Below are 16,004 nucleotides of genomic sequence, written 5' to 3'. Positions count from 1 at the left end.
TCCAAATCAACTCTTCCTGCCTCCCTGTTTTTCTTCCTCTTTTACACACACACACACACACACACACACACACACACACACACACACACACACACACACACACACACAGACACACACTGACAGAGTACGTTGACCCCCGGGCCGTTAGGTCACCCTCTTGAAGCTGCCTCTAAAGCACTCGCCCGCTCTCTTCCCGCACGTACAGTTTCTGTTTATTTATAACTCCAGCAGCTGTATCTCGTCTCCTCTCCCGCTCTCGTCTGAAGCTCAGACACACTGTGTGTTCAGATGGGCTCAGACGGAGGAGGCAAAGATAACATTCCTTCAGCTTAATACACTCCTCTTCCTAAAAAAGAAAGGAAAAAAACTGTGAAATAGAACAGCCCATGTGTGGTACAGAAAGTGATTTACACTTAAAGCATGATTTCTTACGTAACTTACAATCGTTTCACAGCAGGGGCGCTGTTCTCTGCTCAACTAGAGACTCATGAGTCACAACAGATGACCAACATGTGCCTCATGTGGACTGTGGGTAACCTGCTCTTACAATAATAAACTGTATGTCCCTACATTATACAGTCCGGGGAGGAAACTAGAGTTTATAAATAAAGAACAACAGGTGGGTCCGTTTGCTCCTCCTCGAGGTTTGTGGTTTGTACTCTGAGTTTATATTTGTCTGTAAATTAGTTTAGTCTTTTTTTGGTTTTGTGTACATGAAGTTATTAGATGAATTAATGCCTTTTTAAGTCATCTCAACGTGGCACCAGGACTCATAAACAAGTGTTAATTTTGTTAACGAAAATAATGACGAAAAATGTAAAAACTGTGTTGGGCTGTTGAACATTCAAAATGCATTTTCCCCCACTGCCCCACAAGTAATGCACTTCTGTAACTGGGTATCCCGGTTGGAGATAACGGGCATCACGAAGGTGGTTGTGACCTTTCTCTGCGCTCGCTCACAGAAAAAGTCATTTGACGCCTCTTCCGCACCAAACGCAGCGATCATGGACTGTCTTTAGATGCGGTGTCCTCATTTTTTCTTTTCTCTGTGGGGATGATCTGGTGAAATTTAAAGTGTTAATGTCACCTGAAGCAAACCGGTATAACGAGAAGAGGGAGACTGGGGGCGGGGCAAATTTTCTCAAGAGAGAGAAAAAAGGTTCGACTAAAAGTAATGACTAAAATGTGATGACTTTATATTGACTAAAACTAGACTAAAATAATTAAGGGTACAAATGATTGCCATGTGACCGAGGGCGTTTTCACACCTGACTTGTTTGGCTCAGTTGAATCGAATCCTGGAGCGTTTACCCCCTGGGTGCGGTTCGTTTGGACAAGTGGGAACAACTCAATCGCACTGGGGTGTGAACCAAAACAACTATTATAAACAAATTATAAACTGATTATAAACGAGCTCTGCTGCAGTTTGTTTGTGGTAAGAACGCGATCCGACCCAGTTCCAACCCAACTGCTGGAAGCATCCTGCATTTTTGGATTAAACGAGCTCCCGTAGCCAGCAGCACTGTATATATATATATATATATATATATATGATAGGCACACACTGGCTGCACTTTGGATAGGCTATTATTTTCAGTAATTTTATTTCTGCCATTGTGATGAACGTCTAATCCGTTGTTCAGAATATCAATGCGATCACCAAGGTTGTGATGTTCATTTCAGTGTGCACACAGTTAACAGGCATAGGCTGTTGGCACTACTTGTTGCGGCTGCACTTCTTCTCATTAATTCTGTTCCTGACATTGTGATAGGCATTTCATCCGAAACATTACCAATGCACAGTTGTGCTAGTCTCTCACCTTGACATGTGGAACTTTTTTATCCTTGCCTTTAGTTAGTTATTTTACGCTTGTAGCTATTTTGCTGAATAACCTTAGGTCAAATTAAATTAAAAACTACCTTTATATGGAATGTGCTTTGTACCAGAGCTGTTGTTACTGAAAATACGAACTTACTTATAAAGTAACTCTAATGTCATGAGAATCATTAAGCTTCATAGCACCCCCACGTATTGGAAAAAATCCTGGCACCTTGCCTGAGCCTAACAAATCCAGCTTACCTGAGTTGTCTTCGGTTTAACAGTTGGAAGGTTAGCATGTCGTTGTATGTGCTCAATATGTGCTCCCTCCTCTTCTTCAGCTCACAGAATGCAGCTGGTCTTTTTTGCATAACGTGAAGCAGCACATTGTTCTCTAGACGTTGCCATGATGTGCGTTTAAATGTGCCATTCTGCTCGCATATTTTGGCTCGGTATATGGCCCAAACGATGGGCGCGATTATGAACAAATGCCAATTCTGCTGATGGTCCATTTTGGATAGCTATCCCATAAATCTGCCCGCCAACCACATGACATTTATAACCAATGAACGGAGTGACAGCTCCCACATGGCTTTTGTTGATATATTTTGGTTCACTTGAAATTTTGCTGTGTGAAACCAAATAATCGAGCAACTCATCCACTGAATCAATCCACTGAACAAACAGACTTTAGGTTTGAAAACGCCCTAAAACTAAAGCATTTTCGTCTGAAGACTAATATTGAATCTAAAATAGCTGCCAATATGAACGCTGTCACAGACTTCTGAATGGAAGGGTTTCCATTTCCTATCCGCTTGTAATAATAACCAAAAACAGTCAAATTTAGAACACAAAATTGTCCTGCAAGGCAGGAAAATTCACCCTGCTGACAAGACCAAATGCCTCATCTTTGGCAAAATAACCTGCCCATGAGGTAGAACTCTTCGCATTGTAGAAAAATTGCCCCATCTTTGTCAAAAAGATCAGAAGAACAAGCAGACTCGCCGAACATGGCTGACATCTCACCCTACCTGTGGAAAATCTGTCTGCCAGTAGGAGGGAAAGAGCGTGAATCAGACGGCCAGCGGCAGGTCGATATTGCTCTGGTTGGCGGGTAATTTTGCAAAGAGGCAGGGCGATACTTTTGGCACGCAGGGCTATATTTCCACCAGGGTGTGGGGTTCCGTCCGCTGGGCGAGATGTTTTTTCCAGCTGAAGGGAATATTTCTGCCAACCGAGGCGGCTCTGCGTGGTCAGCAGGTCGGAGGCAGTGAAAGGGGCACCAGTATTTTACGGTTCTATCTGAAAGTGTATTTCCCAAAAGTGTTTAAAGGACACAAAAAACGGTTCGGCTCTGACACTTACTGTAGCCGTCTTGACATCGTGTCTCTGGAATCTCGCTAAAAATATCGGTCAACGGAGTCGGTAATGGATCCAGCCGGCGACCTGCAGAAATAAGAAAGCCACAGGCAATTAGGAGAGGTGCCAGAGAAGGCTTACTGCACTCCATTATGTGTGAGTGTGGTCCAAATTAAAATCTAATTTAAGGTAGCACCAGATAAAAAAAAAAAAAAAGTGTGTTTCATTTCTTCAATTTGCACAACTATTCCATTCCATTAGACATGTAATTTCTGCTCATCAGACACTGGGTGAAATTGGTGCCCCAAAGGAGGGCTTTTTTCATTTAAAGTAATTAGTCGTGGAGAGCAGGGATGAGCAAGCATGCATGCATGTGTGCGTTTTTCTACACGTGGGCAAGCGGAGGAAGACGGGGAGAGAGAAGAAGAGGGGGAACTGAGCAGCGGAGATTGAGATAAGGAGGCACTTATTATTTTTGAAGTACTAATTCCAGCCTTTGAAAATTCACGCAACCAAAAATGTCTTGATTGATTCATCCGTTTCTATTCATGTACATGTGGTCCTCTCTTTTTAAGCTCCGCAGCTCTCACCTGCCTCCATTGTTCACCTTCACAATCACTCACAGTTGACTCGGACAAAACCTTTAAATGACGCTGTACTGTCAGCGTCCCCACAGACACACACAGATCAAAGGCTCGGGATTGTAGAGCCAAAGAAATGAGGTCCTGCTGAGATGACCTGACTGCTGCCTGCTCGCTTACAAAGCTTATTAGACTGACTCACCATGTGGATGTCATGCCCATTTACCAGCATCCAGAGGCTAGCAAGGCAGGGTGACCATGGTGGGTGGTGGTGTGCTGGGTCTTTGTTCTCAACCCGCCGGCCTCGCCACTGATTGGAATGATTGTGTTCAGCTCTGTATGAGCTGCGATCAGGCCACGTGACTCGTGATTTATGGAGGAGGAAAGTAAAAATAGTCTTAAATTTCAGAGCAGAACTCCTGTTATCGTCTAAAATCCAAAGAAGAATTACAAGAACTGAATTGCCTAATAACCCAAAAAGAAGGGTACGTCATCTGAGCAGACAGAATCAGTAGCCACATGGAAATATCCAGAAATACTAAATTGGCTGCAGCAGATGCACATAAACAAAATGTAATTAATGTGATGTTTTTGAAGAAGAAGAGATCCAAAGAAACGTACGTGATCATGTTCTCTTTTTGTTTAATTTTTCCTTGTGGTGGAGAGGCTTGAGATAGTACGAAAAAGTACTTTTGCGTCATGGTATCAAACCAAACTTGACCTGGCATTCAGGGCAGAACCGGGCAGATCAGGAACAGAGGGCCTGCGAAACCTCAGCTCCATTTATATGGTTTTTAAAATATTTAGGGATCCCCCAAAGAGTTGTGTAAACACAGAATGCGATAGTTCACCAATATTTTTTTATTCTATTGAAGAAAACTCAAAGAAAAGATACTTAATGTTCAAACTATAAAATACGCTGCAATTCTGAATTCAATTCCTGCAAATGTTATTGACATTTTACACAGCATCCCAGAGCTTCTGGGCATTAGGTTGCCATTCAAAAGGTTCGTCAGAAGAGGCGCTGGTTTAGCTCGGTTGATAGAGCAGGCACCCCATGTACAGAGGCTACAGTCCTCCACGCACTGATCGCAGGTTCAACTCCCGGTCGGCCACTCACTTGGTGCATCTCATCCCCCGCTCTCTCCTCCGCACACTTCCTGTCTCTCTTCAGCTGTCATATCTAATAAAGGCAAAAGCCAACTTGACATGTACAGTGCCTTTCCAGTCTTCTGCATTCACCCTTTCACAATAACATTCTAATGACATGCAAGGCACATCATCTACAGGATATGTAGACAGGAGGAGCTGGGGACTGAACCACCAACATTCGGATAGTAGGGCGACCCACTCTACCTCTGAGCCACAGCCGCCTATGTCAACAGCAGTAATGTTTAGAACATTTCTTATCATCAAAGTGCCAAATGGAAGTCATTCTTATTTCAAAACCAGAAACAAGAGTTTTATTCAAAACTGATATTTCAGATTAACTGTTAAGAGCTGTGAGGGGTCCTATTTAGCGGAACCTTACTACTAGTTTGTGTGCTGTACAGGTCACGTCAAAGCTTTTGCATTACATTAATAGAAACGTTTGCAACCCGCTGCATGCATTGTTTGTCATCACCAAATCTGGCTTCCGTTGTACACAGTTCCAGCGAGGAGTGTGTCAGTCCTGGCTAGTCAGTAGCACTGCTAACATTAGCTAGCTCTCAGCGTCGGTAATGTATGGGGGAAGCCTTGACCAACGCCCACAGAGCAGCTCTTACCTGCGACAGGAGTTTGGCTCCTAGCGTGTCTAAGGCACAAGGGGCATATGGGAGATAACAGGCTGTCTGGCAGTAGGTGGTGTGAGTCTTACCTCTGGTCAGCAACAGTGGCTAGCTCCCCACGAGCGGCCAGTCCAGGCGGCGTCAGTCGACGTCTCTTGTTCAAGTTTCTTTGTGTGGGTGGTTGATCCAAAAGAAAACAAGCTGGAGATAGTGGGCTTCAAGTCCTCGTCAAAACTCAAGGCTCACAAAAAAAAGGTGCTCTGGTGTCAGGTCTCAATCCTCCTCGTGGTTCAGCGCCAAACTACTCACTGGACGCTGTCAGCCAGCAAACTTAAGACACCTGCAAAAGCGGAGTAATTGACAAGCCCCGCCCACTAATAATGTGTCTACTAAAGCGCGTACTGCTCAACCTAACAGAATCAAATATAAAAGCTTGACCACATTTTACTGTGCTTTAACGTCATATGATAATTTGCCACTGCGGTTTTCTTAGCACACAGCAGGCTGGAGTAAGTCCTGACATAAGCACCCCTTTGTAACAAATAGGGCATTGATTGTGAATCGGTTTTTACACCCCTATGAAAGATATAGCCTGAATGCTTATTTAAACTTAGTCTACAGCTTGGCCCTCACCTGAAAAGCGCTGTGACGTGTTGAACACTGTGTTGTTTACAACAAGTCCCTGCTGGGGTTTAAGAGCGAAGCAGTTTCTTGACATGTTAATAGTCAATTGGCATGTTTGAATGGTAAACGTACTGCATTTACGTGAAGTACAAGTGCTCTCCTCCCGCTCTGGACAAAGCGCTTTACAGTTTTTTCTTTTTATCCACCTATTCACACTCACATTCAAACACCAACAATATTGAAAAGCTCTCAGCTAAAAGCATTCTGCTTTATTCACACAACACACAAAAGCTCTGATTCAAGTCAAGGTTATAGCACGTAAAGAAAAAGACTCCTACACATTCATAGATTCAAAAGGCAAAGAACGGCATTCGCTTGTTTTCTAAGATATTTTTGTCTTGAAGGTGTTCTTTCTCGAAAAGATCACACAGAGTTCTGACATTAGTGAACAAGACATCAAAGGCCACAGCAATTACTGAAACTGCAGGTAAAGAACAGGATTTTTTTTTCCCTTCCAATTTTAAGATTGTTTTTTATCCCCACATTTGCACTTCTACTCCACTATGCACCCTGGTTGTCACTTCTGTTTGGAAGTGCTGCGGGCGGACATGTGCCACCTCAGTGACACAAGGTGTTGTCAGCCACCTGCTTTCACCTGCCAGCGATGAACTCCACATAACACACGGTTACTCTTCCTACTGTGCATGCTACAAGGACAAACCCACCGTCAAACACAATGAATGAAATGTTTCCATTGGAAGTACTGTCTTGTCATTTAATTCCCACTGAGTCATGCAAAACTAAATTGTATTGACAAGATTCTTTCTAGAGAATCGTTGCTTATATTGTCTTGAGTTGTTTTGATACCATCCATCCATCATGTATACCACTTATCCTGTTCAGGGTCCTTCTCACTGTGGAAGGCTGGAGCCTATCCCAGCTGTCATTGGGCGAGAGGTGGGGGTACACCCTGGACAGGCTGCCAGTCAATCACAAGGCTGACACATAGAGACAGACAACCTTTCACACTCACACCTACAGGCAATGAGTCGCCAGTGAACCTAACAAGCATGTCTTTGGACTGTCGGAGGAAGCCGGCGTACCCGAGGGAACCGCATGCACGGGGAGAACATGCAAACTCCACACAGAAAGGCCCACTTCATCCGAACCGGGACTCAAACTAGGAACCTTCTTGCTGTGAGGCAACAGCGCTAACCACTGCACCACCGTGCAGCCTTGTTGCGACACCAATACCAGAATACAAAAGGCCTCCAATACTGCCGAAAATGCAGGATCGGGTATGGGACAATTAACAACTATTTTAGAAAGGCAAAGAACTGATTTACGTCACTTATTATGTGCAATGCGTGCGTAGAATGACACATTAGTCAGAGCTACACTACTATATAAAGCAGTTTCAGTTTAACAATAAAATGCTAAGCTGGCACAGCAAGCCTCGCTGCCGCTAACGTTAGCTCAGCTTGTCTGAAGATGCTCTGCTTGTTTTTGCTTGAGGATGCTTTATCGTTTATAGTGTCTAAGGTGTTTAAATGGAGCCAAATTACCTGCAGAGGTCAATACAGCTTCACGTTAAAGATCATTGTCTCTGCAAAGCTGTTAAGGAGTTCAAATGAGAGTGATGTGAAAAACAACATCCATACAGGGTTAGCTGCTAAAGTCTCGCACTGCTGTCGGATCAGTACTTGGTATCAGCCGCTCGGCAATTTCAAGCATTGAAATCAATATCCAAAAGGAAAAACATTGTATGGCTACATCTCCCTGATATTTCACACTTTACACTTGTGATAAACCAGAATAAACATATACTGCTAATGAAGAGATTCTCAATAAATTCAATAAAGACCATCAGAGTCTACCTGCTCTCCACTGAGGAGTGAGAGTTCTGCCCCAGCTGGGGTCGATGCACCGGAAAACAAGAAACACGGTCGCTCTCTGTGGCACTGATCACTGACTCCCATGTTAAGGGAAGCAGAGAGTGGGACGGCCAGCCACAGAGAGCAATGTGCTCGAATAACACGGCCTGTCAGCGCGGGCAGCCCTGCCACTTTGATTAAACTATGTACATCAACAGGCCTGCACCCCAGAGGCTCTGGCTAACAGAAGGGCACGGGTCGGTGGAGTGAGGAAAGGGTGTGCACTGCTGCCTTTTACCATTACTTTTTCACTACAGGGTTGAACTAGAAAAAAAAAAAACACAGGCACAAGTGGGAAGATCTCGAGTGTAATGGTGTGGCGTCAGAGCTGTGAGAGCGAACCAGCTGGTCTGTGAATGTTTTAGACCCACTGTGCTGCTTATGAATCTCCGCTCGGCTGTCTTACCGGGAAGTGTTTTATCTACCACGCCACACCTGCCGAACAAGATATTCTTTAAAAAATCCATCTCCTTCTCGACCCATGTTGATGTTAAAGAGCGCTCCCTGTAGGATCTCACATGATGCCTGCACCAGGCTGGGAGGCCTGACCCAGATACAGCGTCCCGGCGTCACACACAGCAGCCGGCGATATCACTAAAGCTTTGGTATCGCTCTCACGCTTTGCACGCGGTTTTCTTTCTTTCCCTATCCCTCCTTCCCTCCACCCCCTCCTTTCCCTCTTTTTAAGAGAAGTGTCGAGCCATAGAAAAGGGAGAAAAAGCTCTCCAGGGGAATGAGAATGAGAAGTTGGCTAAAAGTGTTCTGAAGAAAAATGTGCAAGCGTACACGAAACGGAGGCGGCAGAGATATTGCTCCAGTTGTTCAGCAAATTTGTTTTTTAACAGTATATAATTATGGTAATTATAGTAATGTTCTAGAAAACCACTGGGAGAATAATAGCGTTCATTTACATCAATGGCAAAGCTTTAAAGAGTGTAAGTCTCCTAGGTGCAAATTAGCAGCTCTGGTGTTCCTCTTTAAATGCAATAAACAGCTCCAGTATTATTCATTTATGAAGGTGTTCTGCAGGCAGCACACAGCCCAAATAAAATAAAAATGCAGCATTAAATATGTTCAAAGGCGTGTCAAAGTGTCACCTTTGGGTATATGAACCTAACTGACCCCTTCGCGCTGAGGTATTCTTGTCTAGTTAGTTCTACGGCGAACGACCTTCACTAGGATTGCACTGCTAGAACCTGTTTGTCCTTGTGACCAATCGCACAAAGGAAGCAGATAAAGGGAGTGTGGAATAAGCACCAGTAAATCCAGCAGGGCCACTCAGAATGAGAAGGGTAAGAGCGCGGCTAATTTATCAGCATTACGTCAAATAAAGAAGAGATAGAGAGAGGTGGTGTGCGGCGGCCGTGGAGGGTTGGGTACACATCAGCAGCGTTTAAAAGAAACGTCAGGAGATAATGGCTTCATTCCCCTTCATCTTCACTAAGTGTGCAGCCGCTTGTGGTATCACAACAGGCTCTTCAGATTCTTCAAAAGAAGACAACGGGGGGAATAAAAAGTCTGTACATTGAAGTGTTGAGTTATTATGGCAAACACATGCTTCTTTAAGCTCCTCCCTACTCTTTTAATTTCACCAAATGACATTAAATTGAAGCAATCAAAATAGCAAAGAGGATTTAGCATGTCATGCTAGCATAGATTTATTTCCCTGGCTCTTACACACACACACACGGATAAATACATGCTTATTGCCACTCTCACACAAACACAGACACACTAATGCTCCTCTACGCGAGCGAGCGGACCGTCATTGATAGCGTCCGTGACAGATTCGCAGAGTGGGCGGTGGGCGTGGGTGAGCTGATGCAGTGTGCGTGGGTGGACATGATTTAGCACACACTGAAGCTAACCGCAGCGAGACATGACGGCTCTGCTGGAGGTACAAAATTGTCTACAATAGATTAAAGCTCTTCATCCAAAACTAGTGTTTATTCTTGCTTTTGGAGTGCTGTTATTTAGCACAGTACAGGTCCTGGGTTCGTCGTCTCTTGAATCGTTCTGAAAGGTTTTTCATTGAGCCATTGTTCTTCTCTTATCCTGCAAATGTCTCAAATTAACCCTTTACGTTGTCATGTGTACAACTCAGTTTCTTGCATTTGCTGTTAAAAAAAATGATGTTTTTTTCCCAAAGTAGCAACTTTAAGGATATCACATAGTCTGTGTGGTTATGATTGCAGGGCAGCATGGCTGTGCAGTGGTTAGCACAGTCGCCTAGAGTTTGGATTTAAACCTGCAAATCAGCTAAAGCCTTTGTGTGTCAAGTTGAAATGTTCTCCCCGTGGTTTTCTCCAACAGTCCAATATGCAAGTTAGGCTAATTGGGACATTTTGTGTGAATGTGAGTTTGGATGGATGTTTCTCTCCAGCCCCTTTCACACATGCACTGCACTCCTGAAAACTCCCACCCTTCATCCAGGTGGGCCGCAGGTGTGAACGAAAACAGCTGATGATTCACCCTGACTTTTTCCTGCCAGCCTCCGAGCAAAAATGTCCGCGAGAAGTCAGGGTGAGCCAATGTGTGAACGCAGCAGGTACTAGTTAGAGGAACGTTCACGAGGTGATGACGTTTATATCATGCGACCGCCGCAAAACCAGAAGAGCGGCACACAACAGGATGATTCAAAACATCTAAGGCTGAAGAAGAAGGATCAGTTACAAGAAGACAATAGCAAAGATGCAAACTGGAGAGATGACAAGATTCGGGAGCTTCTTGCCATGAGGGCCGACGCCAAAATTGTTGGGGACCGCAGCGTACATTTAATGTCATTTCCTGCCTCATCCATGTGTGAAAAGGGCTTCTGTGAGTGATCCCTTTCATTGACATTGGTCAAGTAAGCCAGGATTGGCTCCAGCCCTCCGCGACAATCTTAATATAAGCAATATAGCTAATGGGCTAATGTTTTTTTTCTATTGTGCAGTGTAATGAGCATTGCAGCCTCTAGGGGGACACAAAAAAGGCTTAATAAAGTTATAGCTATTGTTTTTTTGGGTTGATAGTTAGATCGTGTTCACGCTGAAACTTTTATTCCGTCTGGATTCTTTTGTCATTTTTATTCTTTCTTTAACTTCCCCAAGGTCTTTTAATGATTTCTACGCCCCGGGTGCCGCCTTTAACTTACCTTTAAAGTTGCTCTACAAACAATATTGCCTTGCCAGTAGATATTATCATTGTAAGAGACTCTTGCAGAACAACATTCATAATGTTAGGATTGAAAGGAATGTCCTGCAGTCTGCATAATGTGCCTAAAGAAACAAATAATAAAAAGTAAAGAAAAACAATATAAAAATCCCTAGTGTTGGAGTTACAGGGTTTTCCTATGACAGCAGTGATATGAATAGCCAGGCTTTGATTAAAGGTCATGTCTCCTTTGTGCCTGTGATAGAGTCTGCTCTGCTCCAGCTGGGTGTTCCTGACACCATCATCGCACAGTTTATTCCCCCGCTCAGGAGGACAATCATCTCTCAACCCTGCGGTGCTCCTTGTAGTGAGGGCACAGAGGATAAATCACTGCGGCTCAGCCCACAGACATGGGAAGCCTGTTAACAAGTTCAAGAGGGGCCCTAGGTGCTGTCCAGAGAGGGGGGGGGGTCAAAGGTCGGAGCTCCACTGCTGGGTTAATAGGTCAACTCCTGACCATTCACACGGGCATTTGCTTGTGCACTGGCCAACAATCAGAGAGCTGAGTGAAAGTGCTGTAATATTTCATTTAATTGGATTGTAAAGCTTGTTCTGAGAAGCACGCTGAGCTGCATGTTTGTGTGAAAGGTGCTGTTTAAATAAAGTTGAGTCGAAGGAACAAACATATGCAGAGGTGGCTTACAAGCATTTTAAAATGTATTAATTTTAATAGAATTACACCTTTGAGTGGATTTATTAAACGGCAAAGTAAATAAGCAGATGTTTTTTGGTCTGTGCTTACACTTGTTGAACTTTGGCACACTTTTTCTGTTTTGCTTTTGACATTAGCAAGCCATGTTGACATTGTTGATGAGCACTGTAGCTCATTAGCCGTGTTGCACCGCTCATTTTTCTTGAATCGGGGCTTAAAGTGCACAGAAAGTTATGAGTCAGGATTTGATAGCACAAATATTTCTTTCAGTTAAACTGTGTGAACTTGTAGACCTCCTGGCAACCGAGCAAACAAGCTTGTTAATTAGCTGGAAGAGCTTTTTCCCTCGCATCAAACGTTTAATTAAATTAAATGATTTACATTCATGAGAATGAATCACAGGGGAAGTAAAAGACCAGAACAGATACAATTGAAAGAGGCTTGGAGAACTACAGTGAATGACTAACACTAACAAGTTTCCCCAATGGCTAGGATGTTAGTGGTTAGTAACCATACTTACTATGTAACAATATCTGTACATCAAAAACTCTGCCTGACCTTAAAAACACATTGTGATCTTACACTGGGCTTAAGATACTGTATTTCTTAGGTCAAAGATATTGACCTTTTTTCAGCCACTAAAAGACCAAACTACTGATATTTGATAAATGTGAAAATCAGCAAAAAAAAGGAACCTACTTCCCTTTAAATCACCAGCGTGACAGTGCGCATTTGCACATTACCAATAGCCGAAAATGGAAGCAGCTAAATAGAATCCAGCCCTCATTTATTTTACCTTTATTAACACCTTTGCTTTACGATGGTGACATGCCCCAATGTCTTTGTTGAAAAAGAACAAACACGGTTTTTATCCAACAACAATCTTTAGTGTCTCTCTTTACCTTTGAAAAATGCTTCTTTAATGGAAATATGACAAATATATTCATATGTTTTTTCATTTGTTTGCTCACAGGAAAAGTACAAAGTGATGTAAGAGAGGGAATTAAACTGTTCTGAGTGGAACAGGATTAGGTTTGTACATGATGAGTGAGCACTTGCCTCTCCTTTAGGTTTGTCAGTGTTTTATTTCTCTGTTAGGAAAAGCACTTTGTGACCCCCATTTAGATTTGTCAAATTACTGCAAAATGATAAACAGTGACAATAAAGCACAAAAGCAATGTTACGCCTTTATTTTGAAATATTGAAATCTGCAGATTAGTGCTTCCAGCTCCATTTGACCATTAGATTCTGCCTTTAGACAATAGCTTAAAAGCTTTCACAGATAACAGCACATTTTCTCAGATATTCCAATGTAAGCAATTACCGAGGCCCGCACACTCTCCATTTGCTGTCTGAACAATTTTCAGCCACTCTGCAGTTACAGTGCGAACGCTGCCCGGTCAGTTGTTCATAAAGCAGAGAAAAAGCCTCGCAAACTTTCTCTGCCAAAAAGAACTTCTTTCAATCACAGAAACTTTAATGAAAACGTTTGAGAACTAATTCCCAGCCCGCACTGAGACATGCATCTTCTCTCGTCTAATACCCGGATTAACATTTTTTTTGGACACAGCCTTTTTTTTTCTCTCCTTATCGGCATAAGACAGTGGGAGATAATTACATGCCATTGCACTCGATTGTCTGTTTAAAACACTTCTTCAGCTACTTCAATCAATATCATTTATGTTGAGACGGATAAACAATTTGCCTGTTTAGAAAAAGAGGAAGAGCATAGTGGGTGTCACAGCAGGTGGAAACAGAATTCATTCCAAAGTGTTAATGAAAGCGCAGTTGTTTGTCTTAATATCAGTTTCAGACTCATCTGTAGGAGGATTTGAGGCAGCTGCAAAGACCTTTACTGCAGATTATTCTACTAAAACAGTCTGACTCTCAATATTTAGAAGAGTACCATATTGGTCTGAATATAATTTTTCCCCTTGACATACATCTGAAAAAGTGGGATCATCTTATATTCAGGGTCTAGACTTTTAAAGGCCAATATACATTCAGTGTACACCTCATGACTGAGGCCAGTCGTCACTCACAACTCCAGTGCCAGGGGGATGAAAGATGTAGAGGCACAGTGATCGTCAGGAACAAATGGTTTAAAAGTAGGACAAGTTAACCAACAACTGAGGAGGAGTAATGATGTCAATTTTAAGACAATTGTTGTCACAGAGTGTAATGTCCTTAAATGGCCACCATAGCTCCGCCAGCTGCGGAGCTCTGTGCCCCGTCCTCCTGCGATCTCAGCGGGCTTAGCCCATTCCTCCGCACCTGGGCCTCCCCTCCGTGGCTGGAAGAAACGCCACAACAGGTATTTAATTTAATTTAAATGTAACAATTTAATCTTAAAGATATTGAAAAGGTGATTTGATTTAAAAAGGTAAAATAAAATTGTTTTCTTTATAAAAAAAACAATTTGGTCTTCAAAACAGTCCTTTTTGAAAAAATGTGTCTTTAAAATGTGTTTTCTTATATTCAGACCAATATGTATGTATGTAGAGAGATGTAAAAAAGAATGTGTGCTTCAGAAACCCCACAGAATGATGAATTTGAGTAAACAATGATTAAAGAATTCAATAAATTGTAACATATCCATAACATGTCTGTTTTTTCTCCTGCTTGACCTTTGACCTCCTGACCTGCTGTCTCTCTGGTATTCCTCAGGAGCCCTCTCGAACTCTCCTAATTCTCGACACATGTTGGATCCTGCTAATACATTGAGACTTAGGCATAGGACTTTTTGATTAGTAGTGACCTCATTAATTCATGATCAATTTGTTATCTTGCAGCGTGTCTGAACCTGTCAAGCCAACTCAACGTCACCTTTAACAAAAAATAATTAAAAGGTGTCGATGCAAAAGACATTGGAGTTGAAACCTGGTCAAAAACTCATTCTTATGACCTTAGATTGTCTCTGACGCACAGGAATAAATAGTTACGACAACTGAAGAGCTACTAAATATCGTACCTTTGTAAACATATCACATGTAGGAGATGAGTTTTAGGGTATTATGCTGTTTCACATATTAAAACATATAATGTTACAATGTCGGATGTTCAGACTAAACGTGCGTGAAGTTTCAAATCTGTAGGTTAAAGTATGTTGGAGTAATCCCCAGGCCTGTCAGCTCAGTCTGCTGTGAACGCCAGGTTTCACACAGATTTTTTCTACACGCTCAGCAGGCTTCAGAGAGCTGGCCAATCAGAAGAAAGCAGGCTTGTAGGGGCGGGGTTTCTTAAAGGGACAGAGCAGACGGGAGTCATTTCAGGCAGAGGCTGTATGAGGGCCTGTAGAGAGCACCAGTGAGAAAAATTATGAGTTTTTTTCAACTGTAAATTATGCTAAGCTACTCCACAGGTATCAGAGTGAAATATGAAGCTTGAGATTAACATAATCCCCCGCCCCTTTAAAGGCTTGTTTCTTTGACTAAATGAAAGACCCTTATGTACACTGGCCTACAGGTGGCTCCTCATCCGAAGGCTGAGATCTTCTGTTCCCATTTGCGCTGAACCGCCCTTGCTTTGATGGGTACATTGAAATATGTCTTTCAGTATGAAGTGGATTTTAAAATGGGGATTTTTATCTAGAAGGCTACCCAATTTTGTCATCAAAATAGCCAAACTCTTCCTGGAACTGATTTCACAAGGCGATAGAATATACCTGTTTCATGGCATAGAATTGTAACCTTTAACAGATCAACTCAGTCAAATGATGTTCAACAGGTTTATCCTGGTTCCAGACATCTGAATCGCCGCCTACAATGATTCCATCAGTGAATGGAACGAGTATAGTGTTGACAGCGTTTTCAACCAGTTGAAGAACTATTTGGACAATGCGAGCTTTGTAGACTGGTTACGAATGGGGATATTATTCGTTCTTGTAGCTTGTGAGCTAGCTTGCTACCTCCATGTGTAATAGTGACAAACTCATAGATTGGTCCACACAGCTCTACATTAACATAGCTGTATATAGACTAACAGAAGTACTACTGTGTAGTTAGCATGTTTTCTGAGTTGCTGTGAAAATGTAAGCTAAACTGCTAACGTTCAAGCATTTTCTTTGTGGAC

This window comes from Semicossyphus pulcher, unplaced genomic scaffold (genome assembly GCF_022749685.1).
Source record: "Semicossyphus pulcher isolate SPU_LCO1_2020_fin unplaced genomic scaffold, fSemPul1.0.p SCAF_7, whole genome shotgun sequence".
NCBI classification, from domain to species: domain Eukaryota; kingdom Metazoa; phylum Chordata; class Actinopteri; order Labriformes; family Labridae; genus Semicossyphus; species Semicossyphus pulcher.
This window is presented reverse-complemented; position numbering follows the sequence as displayed.